At 50.6% G+C, this 24,269-nt stretch overlaps 1 long non-coding RNA gene across 2 annotated transcripts in view; it reads right to left on the bottom strand.

The window, feature by feature from the left end:
* Positions 1-1,705: 1,705 nt before the first annotated feature.
* LOC149126533 (uncharacterized) overlaps positions 1,706-24,269 on the bottom strand; it is a 124,852-nt gene continuing 102,288 nt past the window's right edge. For both annotated transcript variants that reach the window (XR_016233416.1, XR_016233413.1), the window contains one exon: positions 1,706-2,895. This is a non-coding gene — a long non-coding RNA (uncharacterized LOC149126533). The remainder of the gene's footprint in view (positions 2,896-24,269) is intronic.

Below are 24,269 nucleotides of genomic sequence, written 5' to 3'. Positions count from 1 at the left end.
TCCACAGCAGCCCCATGAGCACACTGCCTGGTTGGGCAGGGCCGTCCAGGCTGGCCATGTACGTAGACACGGGCAGGTGGAAGGGCTCCTCTCCCTGTTGATTCCGTGCACACTGATTGAGCTTCCTGCCGAGCCTTGAGAATGAAGTCCATTTGTGCCCAAGAGAATTTTACTGTTGCTTGCACTACAGGCACCTGAGCCAAGGAGAGCCACATACGCTAGGAATCTTGGCGCCAGAACTTTCTGTGGGTCACTGAATTCATCTCATCCTCCTATAGATGGGGAAACTGAGGCGCAGCATGGAAAAAGACTTGTACAAACACTGGTGGGTTCACGGCATGGTTGAGTCCAGACATTAGCTGGAGGAGCCCTCTCCTCCCTTCCTGCTTCCCCCTCTGTGGACAGTACAGTGGTTTGCCTAGCGTGTTGCAGTTTTCTGTAAGCCCTTGAACGATCGGAGCTCGTGTGCACCTTGGTCCTGCCTGGAGCCACCATCCATAGCACCCGTGACACTCACAGGCCAGGGGGAAGGGGTCTCTGCTAAAGCGTCCAAGCTGAACTGCCAGAGAGGCGCCTCGGGCTTGTGAACTCACACCGCCCACCCTGTGGGAGACCCGGACTGGAGTTCCTGGCTCCTGGCTGCAGCCTAGACCAGCTGAGGCCATTGTGGCCATCTGGGGAGTGAACCAGCCTGTCGAATAAATAAATAAACCTTTTTTTAAAAAAAAATAAACAGTTGGCCATAGCAGATGTTGGGCTCCATGTGCACTCGTGTCTCAGTCTGCAGGTGTTGGAGGCGGGCTCAATGAAGCAAACGCACAGATGGGCTTCCTGTCGACAGATGACAAGGGCGACGGGAGAGTGGCCTTGTCCTTGGAGACATCTCAGCAGGACACTCTGGCTCTCCAGGACTACACTGCCGGACTAGTTATTGGGCTTGCTGATTTTTGTCCCCTATTCATACAAAGCTATTCATCCAATCAGATGACTGTTAACCAAACAGAAAGTCTGCAGGTTCCACTCAATCAGGAATCCCCTCTCTCACATGCAAATAATGCGGTTGAACTTGATGACATGGCCTAGACCTGCCTGGTGTGTTCTACCCACTAACTAACCCACCTTAAGGAGGAAAGGCAGGTTAGGATTAACTTGTTTACACAACATACCACAGTTCTCATGCTGGAGTTCTGAAAAACAAATGACCACAAAGATCTCCATCACCTGCCAGGATCCCCCTTCCTTTCCTTAACCAGAGCAGCCCCCAGAGCCCAGAGCAAGGAGGGGCATGCCAGCCTCTGGGTGCGGGGCTGGGCTGGATCACCAGATCAGGCAATCATGCTTTCACTCAACCAACCGCGTGCCCCAGGCCTGGGCCCAGCTTTGGGGTTCTGAGACACTTACTAGTCCATTCTGATGGCACCCGTCTTTTCTTCTGTGCCAGGGCTGTGTGTTAGGCAGCTTCCCCTTATCTACTCTTATGTTACAGGTCCCAAGAATTTTCCATTGACACCCACTTAGGGGTTTTCCATGGGCAAGTCTGGCCGTGATGCACCACATGTTGATTTTCCAACTCTGCTCTCCATACGAACATGGGTTATTCTCATTCAGCTGTTTTTCAGCACTTCCAGCAGTCACAGGGATATAACATTGAGCCCAAAAGGCAGGAACAGATCCGAAACTTGTGACATTGAAAACCTGACAGTTCTTTCTAGAATCCTCTACAAAGTCAAATGGGAATCCCAGGTAAATGAACAGGAAGGAAACTTTCTCATTCAGCCAAAGACAAGAGCAGGTACCAATCTTGGTCTACAGATGTGCACATTTTTCCTCATTGTTGTAAACTTTATTTCAGCCTTCACCAAAGAAGTCAAAACTTTATCTCCAACAAATGGGAGTATTTCTGTGCTCTGGGGAGGGGGGGGACTCATGTGCTTTATGAGTATATGTGTGCATGCATGTGTGTGTGTGTGTGTGTGCGTGCACATGGGCTTCAGGCCTCTCATGATCTGTGTGCATTCAACAGCATCTGCAGAGCCACCATTGTCTCTGGCCTTGGTCATTCATCCTTGCAGATGGCAGCTGAGCCCCCAACTCTCCCCTACCAGGCCCACTAGAGGCCAGCCACGCCTGCTCTTGTTCCTGTCCTATCCTGGGGCACATATGAGGTTGCACCTACATACCCCAAATCTATTTCTTTAGCATCTTGCCACCATCCCAGGGTTCTACCAGAGAAATAAGAGACAGGTCACCACTCTCAAGTCTATTAGCCAATCAGGGGTTCTGGCACCAGGTTCTAACCCATCCACCTGGGACACACAATCCCACTTTCCCGAATCCCCTCATGACCAGTTTTACTTTCCCGCCATCAGAGTCCCCAGAGACTGGGGACAGGGACCTGTGGGTGGCATGTTGAGTATTCTCCTAAGCGTCTGGGATAAGACAGAGTCTTCCCTTTGCCCACAGGGCTTATACTCCAGAAAGTCAAACACCAGGCAAACAGGTCTGTATGCCTATGTTATCTGTAGACTGTCCCACCCCTGGGACAATGAGCAGGAACCAACCTTGCTCAGAGCAGAGGGGAAGTGAGCAAGAGGGTTAAGAAAGAAATAGAGGAAGAGAAAAAGCCAGACAGTATTTCACAATTAATGCCCAAGCATAACACAAAGAGAGTGTGACACGCGTTTCCATATAGACACACTGGTAGAAGTATCTTCCTCAAATACAGATGTGACCAGGCTGTCCCGCTCCCCGGGTCCACGCTGCCCACAGTGGCCATGTCTGTCTGCGCACTGGAGAAGCGCAGTGCTGGGTCACAGTGATCTCTGTCTGGGAGTCTTGTGATCACGTGAGCAGAGAGAGCATTCACACAGAAGATTCAACTGCAGGCATCAGCTCCTGGGAACAAAACAATCTGCCATTGGCTCTGACCTCTGATGCAGTGAAATTCCTATCCTAATTTTATTTTCCTTAATGTATTCACTTATTTTTATTTGAAACGCATAAAGGGCCAGCATGTGGCATTGCAGGGAAAGCGGCCTCCTGCAGCCCTGGCATCCCATATGAGCGCCGGTTTGAGTCCCGGCTGCTCCACTTCTGATCTAGATCCCTGCTAATGCACCTGGGAAAGCAAGGAAGATGGCCCAAGTCCTTGGGCCCCTGCTCTCATGTGGGAGACCTGGAAGAAGCTCCTGGCTCCTGGGTTCAGACTGCCCCAGCCCTGGCCATGGCGGCAATTTGGGGAGTGAACCAGCAGATGGAAGATATCTCTTTTTGCTTCTGCCCTTCCTTCTCTGTAACTCTTTCAAATAAATAAATAAATGAATAAATAAATCAAGAAAGAAAGAAAGAAAGAAAGAAAGAAAGAAAGAAAGAAAGAAAGAAAGAAAGAAAAAAAACAGATATACACAGAGAGATTGCCCTTCTGCTGGTTCATTCCCCAAATGCCCACAACAGCTGAGAATGGGCCAGGCCGAAGCCAAGAGCCAGGACCTCAAAAAGCAGAGACCTGACTTCCTGAGCCATCATCCCCTTCTGCCTCTCAGGGTGCACTCTGCAGGAAGCTGGAATCCAAAGCAGAGCTGGGAGTGAACCATCGGATGGAAGATCTTTCTCTCTCTCTGTCTCTCTGTCTCTCTTTCTCTATCTCTGCCTCTCCTCTCTCTGTGTAACTCTTTCAAATAAACAAATAAATCTTTTAAAAAAAGATGCTGTTCCATTTCTTTTTTTAAAGATTTATTTATTTATTTGAAAGTGAGAGTTACACAGAGAGAGGAGAGGCAGAGAGACAGAGACAGAGACAGAGAGAGAGAGGTCTTCCATCTGCTAGTTCACTCCCCAAATGACCGAAATAGCTGGAGTTGCACCGATCCGAAACCAGGAGCTTCTTCCAGGTCTCCTGTGTGGGTACAGGGGCCCAAGGACTTGGGCCATCTTCTACTGCTTTCCCAGGCCATAGCAGAGAGCTGGATCGGAAGTGGAGCAGCCGGGACTAGAACTGGCATCCATATGGATGTTGGTGCTGCAGGCTGTGGCTTTAACCCATTTCTTTTTTTTTTTTTAGAATTTTTTTATTTAGTAAATATAAATTTCCAAAGTACAGTTTATGGATTACAATGGCTTCCCCCACCCCATAATTTCCCTCCCACTCGCACCCCTCCCATCTCCTACTCCCTCTCCCATTCCATTCACATCAAGATTCATTTTCAATTATCTTTATATATAGATCAATTTAGTATATATTAAGTAAAGATTTCATCAGTTTGCACCCACACAGAAACACAAAGTGTAAAATACTGTTTCAGTACTAGTTATAGCATTACTTCACATTGGACAACACATTAAGGACGGGTCCCACATGAGAAGTAAGTACACAGTGACTCCTGTTGTTGACTTAACAATTTGACACTCTTGTTTATGGCGTCAGTAATCTCCCTAGGCCCTAGTCATGAGTTGCCAAGGCTATGGAAGCCTTTTGAGTTCGCCAACTTCGATCTTATTCCAACAGGGTCATAGTCAAAGTGGAAGTTCTCTCCTTCCTTCAGAGAAAGGTACCTCCTTCTTTGATGGCCCTGTTCTTTCCACTGGGATCTCACTCGCAGAGATCTTTCATTTAGGTCTTCTTTTTTTTTTCCAGAGTGTCTTGGCTTTCCATGCCTAAAATACTCTCATGGGCCCTTCAGCCATATCTGAATGCCTTAAGGGCTGATTCTGAGGCCAGAGTGCTATTTAGGACATCTGCCATTCTATGAGTCTGCTGTGTATCCCGCTTCCCATGATGGATCGTTCTCTCCCTTTTTGATTCTATCAGTTAGTATTAGCAGACACTAGTCTTGTTTGTGTGATCCCGTTGACTCTTAGACCTATCAGTGTGATCAATTGTGAACTGAAATTGATCACTGGGACTAGTGAGATGACATTGGTACATGCCACCTTGATGTTTAACCCATTTCTTTTTTTTTTCTTTTTTTGACAGGCAGAGTGGACAGTGAGAGAGAGAGACAGAGAGAAAGGTCCTCCCCTTGCAGTTGGTTCACCCTCCAGTGGCCGCTACGGCTGGCGCGCTGTGGCTGGTGCACCGTGCTGATCCGAAGGCAGGAGCCAGGTGCCTCTCCTGGTCTCCCATGCGGTGCAGGGCCCAAGCACTTGGGCCATCCTCCACTGCCTTCCCAGGCCACAGCAGAGAGCTGGCCTGGAAGAGGGGCAACCAGGAAAGAATCCGGCGCCCCGACCAGGACTAGAATCTGGTGTGCCGGCGCTGCTAGGCGGAGGATTAGCCTATTGAGCCGTGGCGCTGGCCTTAACCCATTTCTTATATCTAATATCCTTATTCATCTGCACTAATGGCCCCTCTGGGTCAGCTAATAACAAGAAGAGCAGCATTAAAAGCAACGATGTCAGTTTTGTTATCGACTTACTGCCCTCCAAGTATGGGTTATCCGGCTCCTTTCTCCCAACCAGACCCAAGGTCCCCTTTTCCAAACTGTAGCTTGAGTACCTCTTCAAGACACACCCCTCACGTCTCTGATCCTGTTCTAATCGTGCCAGGCTTCCTATGAGCAGCATGAGCCCCATCTGTGTTGTGCATGTCTGTGTTGTTCCTTCTGTCTCCCCATCAGCCCACAAACTGCGCTGGACAAGTCCACACTCTCGCATCCCTGGCAGCATGGCTCACCACTCAGCCATGAGCCCAAGGATCTGCATGTGGGAGGGTTGGGGGAGAGAGAACGGAATAATTTTTGCAGTTTGATTTCTGGGTCTGCATTCCAGCTCCTGGGTAATCATTTATCAGTGAACAAATTAGCCGGTGAAACCACCAAGGTTTCCAGGGTGAGTCATCTGTGTTTCCACTGCTGGAAACAACACACCCCGCTTTCCCTTGCACAGAGGAATTTCAGCAGAGGCTCAAGGGCAGGATATCAGGGCCAGAGCGTGCCTGCCAGGACCGATGCTCGTACCTCTGACCTGGAAAGATGGATCGACTTATTTGGGTTCACGTGCTCTGCTGGATTCCTTTCGTCTACAGGCATCAAAGAGAATGTGGTCACCATAACACTGGCATCGACAATGACAAATAAACGTACATACAGCCGCCAGCCGGGCATAACTGCGGGAAACTAGCCCTGCCTCACCCCCCCCCCCCCGGGGCGGGGGGACGTCCACGCCCTCAGCTATGCCTGCAGAGCTGGGCCCCACTGGCTCCCCGGCAGCTTCTCTCTCCTGCAGTGGCTGCAGTTCCCACTCAGAGTCTGTAGGGGCATCTGGGAGCATCCTGCCTCTGGCTGCTGTGGTCCCCTACTCCGGGGTGGGGAGCTTCACCAAGCAGCCCAGCCCTGAGAGGCAATGCAGTGGGGGTGGGGGTGGGGGTGTTCTCTCTCTCCTTAACCACCCGCCGGCTCCCAGCATGTGCTGTAGCTGCGCAGGTGCTGGTAGAAGCCTTGCTGTGTCTCCACCACGGGGCTGGGACACATGGGTTTTGGAGTCGGGCAGTCTGAGTTTAAATTCAGACCCCACCTCCACCAACGGCTTCCCTTTTCTGAACCTCAATTTTATCTCCCTTCAAATGGAGATAATGCCTACCTTCTGGCGCTGTTGTGAGAATTAGGCAGTAATGGCAGTAATAACGGTAATGGCCATAATGACAGAGGGACCTGGGAGGGCCAGATGTTGGGAGGTGTTTTACATTCTCTGGAAAGCCCAGCAGGGCGCCTGGCCAGGCACGGGGCACCTACGGCTTCCTTCCCCCATCTCCTTCTTATTTCCCTTACCCCTTCTCCTTCCCCTGGGCCAGAGAGGGCCGGGGGTGCAGGGCCTGTCCCTTGCTGGCTCTGTCCTCTCTGAAGCACCCTCCCTTCCGTGGACCTCCTGGGACCACCCGGACCTCCAGACTCCTCCCTCACCAGAAGAAAAGGGGATCTCTTCCCTCTCCCAGCCAGGTCACCTGCCCAACAGGCCAGCTCCATTCCATTCCCAGCCAGGTTTCCAAGCTCCATCACCACACCGAGGGCTCTGGACCAGTACCCTGTTCCCCCAAGGAACACAGAGGGCCATTAGCTGGAGATAAGACCACCTCCATCCCCTCCTGGCCTTTGCTCCCACTCCAGCACCCAGGTGGTCGTGTGTGCCAGACACCTGTCAGACACAGACACCCAGACCCTAGGAGAGGGGGAAGAGCAGACACCAGGGACTTTGGGGAATTCAGGGTGGCCATGCCATGGAGGGCTGGCCTCTGCAGAACCTCAGATAGGGCCTGCTGCCTTTGACCTTGGCTCTGGGGCGCACACCTGCATGCTCCAGTAGGGCTGCTGGGCTTTTCCACTTGCTCTGTTGCACTCTTCTGTAAAGGGCCTGACCAACACTTACTCACGTGCACTAAGCCCACTCCAGCGGTTACAGACACTCTGTCATCTGATGGGAAATCTGTCTCCTTGCTTGCCTGCCACCCACTCCTAGTGCATCCCAGAGAGGACCACCTGTGAGCTGGTGTCTCCCCACACATGCAGGCTGGCTTCCACTTTCTTTTGCTTATCCTGGGCAGGGCTAGGCCTGGCTGCTTTCAAGGCACTCATATTGTTTACTGCCATCTATAGTAAAAAAAAAAAAGGGGGGGGGGAGGTGGGGGCACCTGTAGCAGAGGGAGAGGCTTTAGGAAGACCCTCAGGAGGCCTGGACAGGTGGCTTTCGCCTCCTTCTGGCCAGGAGGAGGTGGGCAGCAGGAACTCAGATGAGTGATTCTGACCAATGGGCATTGAGATCTGCCCCAGGGCTAAGTGAATGCCGTTCTCTGAATCTTCATGTAGTCCTGGGACTTAGCACTACTCCTCTCCCTCTCCCTCTCTCTCCCTCTCTGCCTCTCTGCCTCTCAATCAAAATCGTTAAAAATTTTCAGCTGTAAAAAAAGAAAAAAACAGAGCTGAACTGCTCAGCATAATGAAGTAACAGGAGTTTGCCAAACTGTCCCTAGCACATCGAGAAAGAGGGAGGTTGCCGGGGAGAGAAGGGGGTCCAGAGCAGAGAGGGAGAATCTGGGACGGAAGATCAGCTGTTAGAAACCTGTAAGGGCTTCTCCGCTGTGACTCGTTGGCTTGATCGGGCAGCACTGTGATTCCCTTCTGCCACCCCCGGATCTCCCTGGAAGCCCACCCATCGCGACGTTAGTGAACGTAGTAGGTGTTGCTCAGAGGACAACGGAAGGGGGCAATGTGTGGCAGGAAAGGAAGCAGCGTAGGGGACGACAAGACAACGACGCTGGGTCAACCAGGACTTTGATCTGAGTGGGAGCTGGGAGGAGAGGGAGACCAGGTGAGGGAAACGCCCTGGGAGTGGTTGACAGCCGCCAGAGGCGGCTGTGCCCCAAGGGTTGGGGATGGAGGCTTGGGCCGTGGGATTTGGAGAGTAAAGGAAGACACGATTCCTGGGAGGCTGAAATATTCAGACTGTTGCTGTTGCCCCTCGCAATTCCAGAAACCTGCTGAGCTAAAACAGATTTTTCCTCTTTGTGCAGCTGAGTAAACCCAGGTCGGAGAAGGGGTGGGAGCCAGCGTGGTCTGTCTCGTTCTGCTGTGAGAGCTGCTGTCCCTGGGAGGGCGTGACCCTGCTGAGAAGCTGCACCCACTCCTGCCCAGGCACCCAGGGAAGTCCTCCTGGCGCCGGACTTGCTGTTCTCCCTCATCCTCCACGTCACCCCTGCCCAGCCCTTCCCTTGAGGACTGCAGTGCTGCAAGTCCTGGCTCTGAAGCCAGTCTATTCGTACGACCTTAACTTCACCCAGATTCAGCCTCTTCATCTGTAAAATGGGTTACAATAACATCTCCTACATAGGACTGCTGCAAAGATTAAATGAAAAACAATAAAGCACCTAGCATATGGTTAGCTTCCGATAAAAATTAACTATATTATTATTATGCTTTTTCATTGACTTAATGGTCACAGGCTATTTTCCTTAAATCCGAGAAACAGAAGATGAGCTTCAAAATCATTGATACTGTGCAACACAAGTATTAAAGTATTGGATTTTTTTTGGGGGGGGGACTAACAAATTTTGATATTGTCTCTATTTCTATCATTGAAATATTAATTTACATTAAGAAGTGCTCCCCAATACTTTTGCAACCTATTAAACAACTTCCATATCCTCAAAGCATTACTTAATAAAATCACAGACTATAATTTGGCTCGCTGCATATTTTACTAGGCTACCATTTCTTGAAACATTTTAAAATTAGCACCTTTTAGCTATTTATTTCTAATGAGAAAAGTCAACGTATTCATTGTAGAACATTTAAAAATAAAAAGTGGCGTGGGCAGTCGGCACAGCAATGAAGCCGCCCCTTGGACAGCCTGTATCCCGTATCAGGGGCCTGGGTTGGCGTCGCAGCTTTACTCCCCATTCCAGAAACCTGCCGATGCACATCCTGGGGGGCAGCAGGGGATGGCTCAGGTACCTGGGACCCTGACACCCGCATGCGATACCTCGACTGAGTTCCTGGTTCCCAGCTTTAGCTTGGCTCACCCCTAGCTGTTGCTGGCATCTGGGGACTGAACCAGCAGAGGGGATATCTGTCATTCTTTGCCTTTCAAAAAAATAAAAGATAAAATTTATTTGAATAAACAGTTAAAAGGGGAAATACAAATTACAACTCCCACCATCTAGGTATACTCACTGCTAACTTTTTGATTACTGTCTAGTTTTTTTTTTTTTTTTTTAAAGGGACTTTAAAGGGCCAGTATTGTGGCATAGTGGGTTAAGCTGTCATCAGTGACGCCGACATCCCATTTGGGTGCAGGTTTGAGTCCTGGCTGCTCCACTTCTGATCCAGTTGCCTGGAAAAGCAGTGGATGATGGAACAAGTATACCCATGTAGGAGACTCGGAAGAAGCTCCTGGTTTTGGACCAACCTAATTCTGGCTGTTGCAGCCATTTGAGGAGTAAACCAGCTGATGGATGACACCTCTCCACCTCTCTCTCTCTCTCTTTTTCTCTCTCCCTTTCAAATAAATAAATCTTAAAAAAAAAAAAAAGAACAGAAATTAATTGGGTCATGGTTCTAGATTCTGCTCTCCTGGGCACATCAGCAGAGAGGTGGATAGGTGGATTGGAAGTGGAGCAGCTGAGACTCTAACCAGCAACCATATGGGACATGGCATTGCAGGTGGTGGCTTTACCCGTTACACCACAACACCGGCCCCGAATTTCTATTCTTTATAAATTATCCAGTCCCGAGTATTCTGTGACAGAAGCAGAAGGCAGACTAAGACACTGCCCTTCCTCTTCATCTCTCCAGGTCTGTCACCCAGGGCGGGTCAGGTTCAAAGCTTCATCCGCACACTTTCCATTCCCCCAGGGCTCCCAGATTCCTGAGATTCACTTCACTCAAGTTCATCAGATAAAACCAGGCTGGACTGTGGGAACCCAGGGAACCCACAGCCGCAGCTTCAGCTTGGCTTGGGAGCCCCATGCCTCTCAGGGTTAACTTGACCACAATAAAAAAAAAAAAAAAAAAGGGATTAACGGACCCATTGAAGCTCAAGGAATAAGTAAACAGTTTAATACATTTATGATCTCATGTAAAATAAAAGTGTTATTGAGTTTAGCTTTGGTCAAACCTGTTTGAGCATTGGTGAGGAATTACCCTCTGTCATACTCTACCATCTAGCACGAGATGTGCTCACGGCAATTAGCCTACACCTCAGCATTTAAGTGACAGAACAGGGAGGGGAGAATGTGAGTAAGCTGGATGCGGAATGAACGACTCCAGGCATAGATGAAGACTCAGAACCTCTGCAGGAGAGCGTAGTACATTCTATGTAGTACAAGCAGGGTTGCATCATGCAGGCTGGAGTATAACGTCGCCATTGTCTTCATTTCCAAGTTAAATATAATTAAAATCAGTGGGTGTGAATGCCAAGTTGATAAGGAATATACTGTGGTGGATTCATACTGTGACAACCAAGCCGAGCAGGAGCCAAGCTTCCAAGAATCCCCTTCCCTGCACAGTTCTAGGTTGGAGCTGGCCACATGAGATGTTTGGCGTCATCAGATGTGGAAGGTGGGCATGAAGCTGTAGTCATATACTCCATGCCCCGAAGGTGGCTGCAGGGCAGCAGGTGCCGTGAGAGCTGGTCAATACTGTTGCTGCCCAGCTGGTCCAGCTTAGGTGCTCAGACTCACGGCTCCTCCAGCAGCTTCTCAGAGTCCATGGCCAGGGGCAAGGGCAGCTCCACGGTAAAGGGCTCAGCGTCGCCTGCAGGTCTTTGCAGCACTGAGGTCGGAGTGGCTGGGAGAGATGTGCAGGCTGCAGTTGGTCCTCACGGGTTGTAGTTGTCGCCATGTGTTCTAGTTGTCCTTGCATTGTCTTGGCTGTGTCTCCCACGCCCAGCTCCCTCCTCAGCAGCCTCTTTAGGTGACCTATAGGGACTTCATTCTCAACACTAGACGCTGTGGGGGACAATGACATCCCCACTCCCACCTCTCACAAGTGCAGTGTATCCCTGATTCTGCGTCACTCACAGTAGTTCTGTGTCTTTGATGCAACCCTGTTACAGAATTATGTATTATTACCTCTCAGAGGAGCTACAGCTAAGTTAACTTGGAATTTGTTGGTTGAATATAAGATCAAGTTTTAACTGGATATTGATTGAAGTGGAAGATAAGCAAGGAATACATTTTCCATGGAGAAGCACAAAAATGTATTTTTTCCCTGAAAAACAAATCTTAGGTAACATTGAGCCTTTCAGGTTAGGTGCTCAAGTGTACCCCACCAGTTCCTCCAGTAGGAACCATCTTTACAGATGCTGAGTCATTTATGAATTCGACCGAACGGGTATTGCTTATCTCTCAGACAAGTCTGCCCACACACTAGGTGCCAACTGGACCCAAACACACACCACACATGGCTCAAGAGAAGTGCCTGGGCACCTTCCTTCCTCCCCCAGAGTCTTGGCCCTGGTCTTCTTCCACTTTAATTTTATCTCCTAAACTCCCGGCTCCAGCACCTGACTGTCCCTTGCTCTGAAGTTCCTGCGTCTCCCATTCAACCCATCTGCACCCCTGGACTTCGTCTCGCTCCTTCTGTGGACTCCTACGTGGCTTGGTCCTCCAGGCCTTGGCACCCCTCCTACCCTTGGAAGGCGCTCACAGCCCCAGCTCCTCCCAAGGTGAATTTCAGCCTCTCACTAATTGGATGATGCTTCCCAACGAGGAGGAGGGTGGTTGGCATCCACACCACTACCTTCAGCCAACAAGCCACACACAGAAATACAAAGCAAACATCCATGAAGTTTTGAGGATCTGTCCACCCAACTCAAGGCAACCAGGGGAGTCTTCCTGGATGAGGTGACCTTTGAAAGACTGGTAAAAATTCAGCACACCCTCAGCTATATTTTAAGATCTAGAAGAAGGACTGACACTATGTCTAAAGGTGTTCCCCAAAGTCCGTGTGTTGAAACCTTAGCCCTCAATGCAGCAGTGCTGGGGAAGAGGCCTAAGAACAAGTGATAAGGTCATAAGGGCTGTCATTATCTCAGAAGTGGGTCAGTCATCAGGAGAGTGGGCTTGTTGTCAAAGCGAGACTGGCCTTATCTAGCTTTCCTGCTCTCTCGAGCTCTCTTTCCCTCCCACCCTCTGCCATGGGATGGCGCAGCAATAAGACCCTCACCAGATGCAGCCCTTCAGTCTGGTACCTCCCAGACTCTAGAACTGAGAAAAATACATTTTTTCTTTCTGACAGGCAGAGTTAGACAGCGAGAGAGAGAGAGACAGAGAGAAAGGTCTTCCTTTTCCGTTGGTTCACCCCCGAAATGGCCGCCATGGCCAGAACTATGCCCATCCAAAGCCAGGAGCCAGGTGCTTCCTCCTGGTCTCCCATGCAGGTGCAGGGCTCAAGTACTTGGGCCATCCTCCACTGCCTTCCCGGGCCACAGCAGAGAGCTGGACTGGAAGAGGAGCAACCGGGACTAGAACCCAGGGTGCTGGCACCGCAGGCGGAGGATTAGCCTAGTGAGCTGTGGTGCTCTTCTTTTCTTTATAAATTCCCCAGCCTAAGGTATTCTGTTATAGCAGCAAAAACCAGACTAAGATATTTAGGAAGGTAGAAGGGCAAAATTGTTTTCGGTAGCAAGAGAAGACAGAGAATTGGGGCATGAGGCCTTGTAGAGGTTGAAAATTGGTTAAATGATGCAAATAGTACAGAAAAAAAAAGATTAGGAAACACAAATTTCTATTTTCTGTTTGAAGAGAGCTAGGGGAACTGTGACCAACACAAACAAGGCTCTAGTATGTCAGCCACTTCAAACCGGTCTCCCACTGCATGGGGTGGCTAACATGGGAACTGGGAGTGAGAGGGAAGAAGAGACTTGTAAAATGCAGAGTGCCACTTCCCCAAGGGCGAGAGAGGCTCTCTCTCCTGAGACCAGGGCCATGCTGGGAAGCACGGAGCCTCTCCTGGACTCTGTGAGTGCCCTTGACGGCCCCAGCTTTGGAATGTTGGTGAGGAAGGAGCTTCTGAACTTGAGACGTAATCTAAACAACCTCTCTGATAAGGCACACAGGGAAGAACTCATGAAGATATTTCTGTTATAAATAAATATGGCACCACATCCTTCTGACGGTTGCTGGCCTTGGAACTTGTTTCCTAATCAAAAATACAATTCGAAAGGACACCAACGGAATTGCTGCTCCCTCTTACACGCGGTTCTGACTATCTTTCTACAAGACTAGCAAGGTCTTAGGAGTGTCTGGAGGGCGGCCCCGAACAAACCTTTGAAAGATTTTGAGCCTTATCAACCAGGGGTTATTCTGGTCAACACAATTGGAACACCAAGTTTCCCAGCTCCTCACTATGTAAGCAAGCTCCAATCAGAAAGTTCCTCATTGCTGGCTGTGAAACAGTTCCTCTCCAATCCATCAGATCCATTTAAGTAAACCCAAGGTGAATTTCACGTGCACTGACCATGGACCGGTCCACTCGACTGTGGTCCACCTCAGGATCAGTATCTCCTGACACGATCTGAGCAGAATACTGGAACTTTGGATGGAGCAAAGTACTGGGAAGCCCCAGAAATGGAGGGGCTACAGGAATATGTTTCAGGCAGAACCTGTGCAAAGCCAGGATCCACATGGTTGGGTCCCAGGTGGTGTGGTAGTAAGAGGGACACAGTCAGGAATTTTAAAGACTCAACTTCTCACCACCAGGAAGGTTAAAGACCCCAATTCTTCCTCTGCAGTTCTCGGAGACCATGAAGAGAAGGCAATTTCCACGGCACGTGGTACATCTCTCAGTCCTTTCTTCACCACCCACTTTACCCACACCTGCTGCACTTGTTCCAAAATCGCTCTCTCCACAGTTCCCAGGCCATTCTCTAAACTGAGCCCCACACTTGTGTCTTCTTCTAATTTAATATGGACATTGGTACAATCCTCCTGGTGACTAAAAAAGGAATAAGAACACTTCAGGGAGGAGGCACCATTGTGGCACAGCAGATAAAGCTGTCGCATGCAGTGCCGGCATCCCACATGGGCACTGGTTGGAGTCCTGGCTGCTCTACCTCCCATCCAGCTCCCTGCTAATGTGCCTGGGAAAGCCTTGGAGGATGACCCAAGCACTTGGTCCCTGCACCCATGTGGGAGACCCAGAGGAAGTTTCTGGCTTCTGGTTTTGACCTGACCCAGTCCTGACCATTGCAGCCACCTGTGGAGTGAACCAGTGGATGGAAGATTCTCTCTCTCTCTCTCTCTCCTTCTCTCTCTGTAATTCTTCTTTTCAAATAAATAAAAATAAAATCTTTTTTTTATTTTAATTATTTGAAAGGAAGAGTTACAGAGCAGGGAAGACACAGAGAAAGAGGGATCTTCCATCCTCTGCTTCACTCCCCAAATGACCGCAATGTCAGAACTGAGCTGATCTGAAGCCAGGAGTTTCTTCTGGGTCTCCCACACAGATGCAGGGACCTGAGAACTTGTGTCATCCTCTGATGCTTTCCCAGGCACATTAGCAGGGAGCTGGATTGGAAGTGAGCAGTCAGGACTTGAACCAGTGTCCATATGGATGGCACTGCAGGCCAGGACCTTAACCCACTGCACCACAGTGCAGGCCCCAAAATATTTTTTAGATAAGGCAGGTGTTCTGACTCAGGAGGTTAAGCTGTTACTTCTGATACCAGCATTCCACTGTTTGAGTCCCCACTGCTCCACTTCCTATCCAGCTCCCTGCTAATGCACCTGGAAAAGCCATGGAGGATGGCCCAAGTACTTGGACCCCTGCCACCCATATGGGAGACCTGGATGGAGTTCCTGGCTCCGAACTTTGGCTTGGCCTGACTGTTGTATACATTTGGAGAGTGAACCAACAGAGAAGATATTTTTCTCTCTCTCTCTTTCAGATAAATAAATAAAAAATTAAAAAAAAAAAAAAACCTTTCTATTCAGGAGGGGGGAGACACTGGCATCATTGCAGCATTCATCTGGTTCTCTGGGGAAGGGAGGCGGGCTGCAGAGAGTCCCACTTGCACTCACTCTATTCCACAGAACACCCTCTGTGCCACAGAGAGATAAGGGAGCCTCATTTACTATGAGGCCAGGGAGAGGGAACTCAATTCAGAGGCAGAAATAAATCCAGAACCTCATACCCATAAAGCCCTTCTTTCAACCATTTTCGTTAGTTGATGTATTCTTTCTTTATTGTAAGACGATAAATGCAACACAGTAGACAGCACATACTTTTAAAATTAAGATGAGGCAACAGAAAGCTTGAATTAATAAGCACAACAAATGACAATAAAGTCACAAATTATAAGAACTGGCACGTAGACAATTGTATTTCTTAATTTTAACAGTGTGAAGTAAGTGTGAATAACAGAGATTTAATGTTGGATAATTTGCAGGAGGATCAGATAAAAGAATTCCCCCCCTTATATAAAGGCCATACCCCTAACTAACTCCAGTGTGGGGAAACCTCATATAATTCCCTCCTCATAAACTCCAGGTGCTGTGCCAACTCCTAGGGCCCCGGGAGCATCCCAACATCTGTGAAGCCAGCTTCGAAAGCTTTTCCAGGAAAAGCCAAATGTCAAGTGAAACATTGTTCGAACAGAACCACTCTGGGATGGGATTTTCATTTCCTGACCCAGGTGGAGGCTGGGATGGGGCAGGATCCCCTTGAGGAATGAAGGCTGTTAGGCTCATCCAATCAGCTTGGCAGAAGCATCAAAACCGGTGGAGAAGAGGGCCTGTGACCAGCTTAGTGGTTAAGGTGCCTTTGTCCCGCATCAGAGGGCATGGGTTCGAGTCTCAGCTCTGGCCCCTGATTCCAGCCTCCCGCTGATGCAAATTCGGGAGGCAGCAGGTGATGCTTCAAGTAGCTGGGTCCTCCCCACCCCTGTGGGAGACCTGGACTGGGTTTCCAGTTTCCAGCTTTGCCCCAGCTGGCCTAGCCCTGGCTGATGCAGGTATCTGGGCAGTGAACCAGCAGATGGGAGTTCTCTGTCTCTTTTTCTCTGTCTGTCCACCAATGATCTGTTTCTCTCTCTCTCTCTCTCTCTCTCTCTCTCTCTGTCTCTCCCGCCCTGTATCTCTACCTCTCAAATAAGAGAACACCTGATAGAGAAGAAAGGCTTAGTAAAGAACCGGATGTTGAGAACCTCTCAAATTACACAAAGCCAAAACAAACAAACAAACAAACAAAAATCAGGGTGAGAGAGGAGAGAGTGCCACTGGAACCAAACAGCCTATATCGGCATTTCCACAGTGCTCTGTGGCAGCATCAGCTGTGTCCATAAAAGCCTCCCTTACCTAAAACCCAAATGCACAGTGCCTGGGAATAAACAAGGCGCTTCCCTTCCCCACCTCCGGAACAACTCGGCACAGCAGTGTGCTTACAAGGCCCAGGGCTCTGGCCGGCAAATAAACTGGCAAAGCCCTGTGACTTTTACCTGCAGTCCAACAAGCACTCCATGCTGGGGGGAAAGGAATGGGAAGGGGGATGGCTGTAACAGTGGACACAAACAATGCACATGCACACGTGTGTACACACCCCCACACACATATACAGAGTTAAAGGCATCTGAACTTGCACAGTGTGAATTCTCTCGAATTCTCAAGTCACTCTAAGCCAAGTTCTCCACTAGGGCCAAGAGACTTGGGGTATGTTCAGTGATGGGACACGGTGCTTCTGCAGTCAGAATGCCACACCTGGCAGCGTGGTCTTATACAACACCCTGATTGACAGGCCCCCGCCCATGGCTTCTGCTGCGCCCTTCTCCACCACACACACCCATGAGCCACTCGACAAACCTGGAGTGGCAAGAGGCAACTCAGAGGCTCAGAGCGGCTGCCCAGCCCCCACCCCACCCCACCCCACCCCAGCAGCTTTCCCCAGGGGGAATCATGCTTCCAGACATGCTCAGCTGGGACTGATTGGGACCCAGATCACACTGATGGAACAAGTGGAGAGACATTTGCCTCTCACTTCAGTGAATTCCGACATTAGCTTTCAGCATTCCACATATCCAGTTGTTTACCTTGTGAAGTCCCTTGCCATTAATTTCTTTCCTAGGTTGAGTACAACAGCCCATTACCAGCTTGTATTAATTTAAACTCTTGAATAAAGAAGTCTTTACCATAATCCATCTGAGCCAGACAACTCATGGTGTCACCTAAAGGAAACACCAGCAGCCCCGCTGTTAAGATGCCCACGTCCCACATCAGTGCCTGGAGTGGAGTCCTGGCTCTGTCCTGGACTCTGGCTTCCTGCTGATGCGCACCCCAGGAGGCGGCAGGTGATGGATCAAGTAAGTGGGTTCCTGCCATCCACAAGAGAAGCCTGGAGTGGAGTTCCCAGCTTCTGGCTTTGAGCCGGCCCAGTCCCCGCCATTGTGGGCATTTGGAGAGTGAACCAGCAAAGGGAAGCTCTGCCTTGTGTGTGTCTCTGTGTCCCTCTCAATGAAATAAGTGAACATTTAAAAAGAAAAAGAAGGAAAACATTAGACTGCTTCTAAGTCATTACCAGAAACAATTCATTAGAGTGCTCCAGCCTCCATTTCCACATCTGTAAAATGGACTGGGCATCCTCATGGCTCCCTGGGTTCTGAGAATGATAGACCTGGGGATAAACAAACCAGGAGGCTGATTCCACTAAGCGCTCGATTGTCACCTGTGGTTTCTACTCCTTCAAAGCAGTGGGGATTAGCTGCCATTTAGACACAGGAATGCAGCTCTTTGATTATTTCGGTGTCTGTTTTCGCAGGCATTGAACCTGAACTCCACAGCCGCAGCAGCAGCCATGGAGATCTGACTGGACCTCTCCTCTCATCTGAAAGTAGGCAGGCTCAGCCGATACCAGACACCACAGGGCACCGCCCTGCACCAGGCGCGGCTCCCATTAAGCCCCATCTTGTCGCTTACTGGGTGTGTGGCTTTGGTTAACCACAATGCTCACCAGCTGACAGCCTCTGCTTCTTAGCCAGCCCCTAAGGGATATGATTAGACAAAGTAGCTTAAAATGCTAAAATGTTGCGATCCTAAGGGCCTGGCTGCCACCCAGAGAAACTGCAGGCAAGGTGGCTGGTCCCCCGCTGCTTCACTCCCAGGTGAAACAGAAGTCACCTGGTATCCCCGTGGTGGTGTGGCACGGAGAATGGCAAGTGAAACCAGAGCTTTCTTGGCAGGTAACTGGGCTGCTCTGAGCAGGTGGCAGAAGAAGAGAGCCTTGGCTTTATTTAAAGGGGCAATTAAAGTTCAAGGGAAGAAGGAAGTGTTGTTAGGCTTAATTTTTCATGTGTTCCCTGACCCCAACCTCCCTGCCACTAATAGCCCAGGATACCGTTTGCTCCCAGCGGAAGCCGAGGGACACCTCGGGAAAGCTATGAATGATTCACAAGCTGGGTCAATAATTAAGTCGCTGGGGGAATGTGTACAATACCTAACCAGCCCTAACTCCTTCAATCTCGGGAGACGTGCTTCCCAGCCTGGCGAGAGCATAACGGTTGGAAACTAAACAGGATTTCTGTGCAGATCGAGATGCTTCAGGAAGTAAAAACGTTTCAATGCGTTACCTGGGAAAGGCAGACAAGTAGACTGCATTTCCCACCTTGGCCTGGGATTATCTGCAAGACAGAAGGAACCCTGTGTGTGGGTAAAGGTCCTCAACCCACAGCCTCTTTGTCCAGGTCCACTCCGCAAGGTGGGGTGCTTTGGAATGGGCTTTCCCCAGACCTGGCTGAAACTCATTTGGGGAGGAAAGTTTGTTTTCAAGTTATTTATTTATTTATTTATTTACTTACTTATTTGAGAGGCAGCAAGACACAAGAGCTCCCATTTGGTTTACTCCTCACATGGCCACAACAGCCAGGGCTGGGTTGGGCCAAAGCCAGGAGCCAGGAACTGAATCGAGGTTTCCCATGTGAATGGCAGCGACCCAACCACTTGAGCCATCACCAGTGCATCCCTGCATCTGCACTAGCGGGAAGCTGGAGTCCGGAGCCAGAGCCAGGATTTGGACCTGGGCTCCAAAGTGAGACACAGGCAAACTAAACTGGTGACTTAATCACTAGACCAAATACCCAACAGGAGAGTTTGTTTCAGAGTGGCCTCTTGTGTGTGATCTGTAGAAGGGGCAGCCATGGTGGTCTACCCTACTTACACGGTCCAGGCCGAAACCCCTGAAAGAGTTAGCAACACGGGACCATGCACGTGTAGCCTGCAGACATTATTCAAAGAAAGCTGGCCAGAGCTGGAAAAGATCTCTCAGGTGGGACTGGACCTGGGCCTGAGCCATAGTTGATGAGTGGGAGAGGGGCAAGACACCCCAGGGAGAGATGGTAGCTCCTGTCACATAATCGTCCCAGCAGTAGACCTATGCTGAGTCCTGCCCCCTGTGTGCCAGACACGGGGCCAGAGGCTGAGGATATGCCGTGGGAAGCCCGACTCCCTGGGGCCTCAGAATGTGACTGCATCTGGAGATAGGAACTTTCAGAAGGCGAGCTAACCCTCTTGAAAGAGGAGGAAATGCAGATACAAAAAGAGGCACCGGGTGCGCCGTGTGCACATGGAACACAGAGCAGGTGTGACTACCTGCAAGTCTAGGAGAAACCTCCGGGAGGCCACACCCCTTCTTCATGCCAGCAGCCGGGGCCTCTGGAGTGATAAGAAAGCATAGTGCTGCTTTCTGAGCTCCCAGTCTTTTCCGTAGCAAACTGCTGTCGCAGCCTGAGAAGACTGGCACGACGGGCCTGCCCTCCTAAGGCGGAGTCTGCTGAGGAGTACAGGGACAGAACAAGTGGCTATTCCCTTCCTGCCCTCCGCAAAGGGCCAAGGCCATACCCCACACCAAAAAATAATTAGCGAGAGAAGAGCATGGGGGAGGCATGACAGATCCTAGCTTCGCGTGACGTGGCAGCCTGCCAGCTGACAACCCCCGAGGGCCAGGGTGAAGGATCCGTGTTCAGGCTTGGGTTCAAGCAGGCATGGCCCACTGTGTAGGGACGAGTGCGACTGGACAAACAGGTGAATTGGGAGGCTACCAGACTGAGGCGGGAAACCCAGTGAGGCCCGTGTCCAGATCCTTCTCCATCTCCCTGTGCAGCCTTGCCTCCTCCCAGGTGCGGGGTGGCCCCCTGGGAAGAGAGGTCCCGGGACCTCCTGTCAGACCAGCAGCTCAGGGAACCTCTTCGCCTCCAGCGCCAGGAATTTCAGGTACTATTTTTAAGCTTTTGGTCTCGCTTTGGAGGAAAGGTGTTTTGCTGTCCAGGACCCACAGTGCAAAAGAGGAATTCTAGATTCTGCGGCTGGTCTTGGTGAGAGAGAGGGAAGCAGGAGACAGAGGGGCAGGCAAGTCCGGGACAGACTCTGCTTCCAAGGATGCTGCTGAGCCCTTCACGCTGCGGTGCTGTTTTCTGAGCTCCAATGGGAGGACGGATGACAAACACACTTGGGGCTGCTGCTGTGGCATGAAGGGTAAAGCCGCCACCTGCAGCCCTGGCATCCCTTATGGGCACGGGTTCGCGTCCTGGCTACTCCACTTCCAATCCAGCTCTCTGCTAATGACCTGAGAAAGCAGCAGAGGATGGCCCAAGTGCTTGGGCCCCTGTACCCATGTTGGAGACCTGGAAGAAGTCTCTGGCTTCTGGCTTCAACAAGGCTCAGTTCCAGTCATGGTGGACATTTGGGGAGTGAACCAGCAGATTGAAGATCTGTCTCTCACTCCCTCCTTCTCTCCATCTTTCTCTTTCTCTGTAACTCTGCCTTTCAAATAAATAGATAATCTTAAAACCAAAACCAAACTTATTTCACTGATATGTTAATGACAACTATGTAACATACTAGGAATGACAAGGATGAGGTATTCTGAGAGCACGCAAAGAATGCAACTGGGGGCAGGGAGCACCCCTGAGCCTGGAAGTCCCGCTGCAGGGGAGGAGAGGAAGCACCCCTGAGCCCCGAAGTCCCGCTGCAGGGGAGGAGAGTGGGAGAAGCAGGCTGGCCTGAAGCTCAGCTGCAAGGTTGGGGAGGAGGGCTGATGAGCAGGGAGCCCCAGACCACAGAGCACCTTGTACCCAATGCACAGACTCAGGCTTGATTTCGAAGTTCTCGAGGGCTTTCTAAGTGAGCAATGGCTCAAGGGAGCAGTACTTCAGCTACATTTTTCTTGCCAGCTTGCGCTCCAGGGGCGCGAGCCTCTAGGCCCCAGGAGAGAGAGTGAAGGGAGGTGGAATGGCAGTGGAGAGACTGCACGTGGGGCATTCTGAAGAAGAAAGTGACAGGTCTTGGTGAGTGGCAGGAAAACTTTTTCCATTATCTGGTCCCTGTAGCAGCCCATGGGGCTGCTGCCTACATGCAGGGAGGCCCTGGGTCAAGTGGTTGCCATGGCAGCCTGCTCTGTGCCTGGGGCACACAGAGCGCTGCCCGTCTTCTCCATCCCCTGGTGGTGCACCACGGAGACCCGTGTGGCACAAGCAGTGTCAGCATACCCACAAGAAGGCCTTTGAGACCCGGGCAGAAAGTCAGAGCTGCCAGGCATCCACAGAGCTCCAGGGTCGGTGTCCCCTGAGGATCCTCTCCCATCTCACTGCCTTTTCTGGGATGCAAGGAAAAGAAGTGATCCTCAAAGGAACCCCAACTGCCCGCACTTGCCCTTGTAGGGATGTGGATGCCTGATGGACAGCAGCAGGCCAGCAGTGGCTTAGATCTGCTGAGAAGGAAACAAAAGCCATGAAACACACTAGAGGCCGGCGCCGCGGCTCACTAGGCTAATCCTCCGCCTAGCGGCGCCGGCACACCGGGTTCTAGTCCCGGTTGGGGCGCCAGATTCTGTCCCGGCTGCCCCCCTTCCAGGCCAGCTCTCTGCTGTGGCCCGGGAGTGCAGTGGAGGATGGCCCAAGTGCTTGGGCCCTGCACCCCATGGGAGACCAGGAGAAGCACCTGGCTCCTGGCTTCGGATCAGTGCGGTGCGCCGGCCGCAGCACACTGGCCACGCCGGCCATTGGAGAGTGAACCAACAGCAAAAGGAAGACCTTTCTCTCCGTCTCTCTCTCTCACTGTCCACTCTGCCTGTCAAAAAAGAAAAAAAAAAAGCAAAAAAGAAGAAACACACTGGAGCTAAGGTTCTCAAACACCTGCTGGTACCCCAGGCCCACAGCGTAGGTGGAACAAGCAGATGAGAACATGGAAAGGAGACCCTGGATGGTCGGGTGCTGGGTGAGGCTTGTCAGCCACAGGCAAGAGCAGGGCTGCCAGGCCCCGGATTAGGAACCCGGGAGGCCGGGAGCCACACTTCACAACCTCAGCCAGCTGCCGAGGCCAGAGCTCTCTTGGTGAAGCTGACAGGACACTCCCAGCCCTTCATCTTGCTGCTTGCCGGCCTCACTTTCCATCATCTGTAGCTGATGGCTCATTTAGAGATCAGATTAGAGGCCCTGCCCTCTGAGAGACCTGCATTGGAAGCATTAGGCTAAAGCTAATAATGTAAGCACATGAGGGAATAAACACAGCACAAGAGAGACCAGCAAAAAAAAAAAAAAAAAAAAAAAAAAATCCGGGAATGACAGTAGACTCTAAATGCATTACCTGGCTATTAGGGGGAGACCATTTTTAAAGTGGGCGTCATTTTAGTACATTACTGACACCTGACTGGTAGCATCCCTTATTGTATTGCTTTTGGAGGCTCTCTGTTTGAACTCTCAATTCAGGATGCTCCAGGCTGCCCTGGGTGGGAAAGCTGAGTGTTACTTTGTAATCAACCAGCTGCACTGGCACCTGCCAGGAACCCGACACAGCTGCACAATCTCAGTTCCCAACTCTTAGATCCGCGAAATTAGAATCTGGGAATCTGTACTCGAAGGAGATCCCTGGGAGCTCTGAATGTACATTATAGTTGAAAAAGCACTGCTTTAGAGCAAATCAGCAACAAGAAAAGCTGAGAAGGATAAGGATTAGCTGGCTAGGAGCTGGCTTACTGGTACGGCAGCCAGCTCAGGGCCCTCTTCTACTCACTGGCAGGAGAACCAGCAACAGCAAAATGGCTGGGGCAGTAACAGAGGAAGAGGGCCAGGTTTGTTTAGTGACTAAAAGGAAAACACAGGCAGCTGCATTCTGTGCAGACAGCTGCACCCCACATTGGAGTATCTGGGTCTTAAGGGCTGGCTCTGCTTCTGATTCTCGCTTCCTGCTGATGCACATCCCAGGGAACAGAAGACAATGACTCAAAGTGCTTGGGACCCTGCCACCCATGTGGGAGACACAGATTGAGTCCTTGGCTCCTGGCTGTGGTCTGGCCCAGCCATGGCTGTTGCAGGCATTTGGAGAGTGAATCAGCAGAGGGAAAATGTCTGTCTGTCCATCTGTCTGTCTGTCTCTCTGTGTGTGTGTGTGTTAAAATTAAGAAACAAAAGGACAACACAGGTGCCCCTCCTGCTAGGTGCTGTCGTACTTTCTCAGCCTTTATCTATACAAGGCCAAGACCCTTATGATTATAAATTCTCCAAAGATGACTCTGCAATGTAAAAGGGAAAAAATTCATCTCTCTGATGAACAAAGGGCTATGGGTAGTTTCTACAAGTTGTGCGTGATGTACATGCCACACAAGTAATTTCCCTTTTGCTTACTTTTCTAAGGCTGCCGCACCAAGATTACCCGAGACAATTTTCTCTGAGTCTGGTTGAGCAGACTGTTCAGGGTACCTGTGACTCCCACCTGCGAGATCAATGAGATGTACCAATGCAAGAAAGGGATTTTGAGCAAAGCAAGTTTTACAAACAGCTGTCGTTGCCTGTGCCTCTGGGTG

This window comes from Oryctolagus cuniculus, chromosome 5 (assembly GCF_051225735.1).
Source record: "Oryctolagus cuniculus isolate XC-2025 breed Fujian yellow rabbit chromosome 5, ASM5122573v1, whole genome shotgun sequence".
NCBI lineage: Eukaryota > Metazoa > Chordata > Mammalia > Lagomorpha > Leporidae > Oryctolagus > Oryctolagus cuniculus.
Note: the sequence above shows the minus strand (reverse complement) of the source record. Positions and strands in the feature narration are given on the sequence as shown.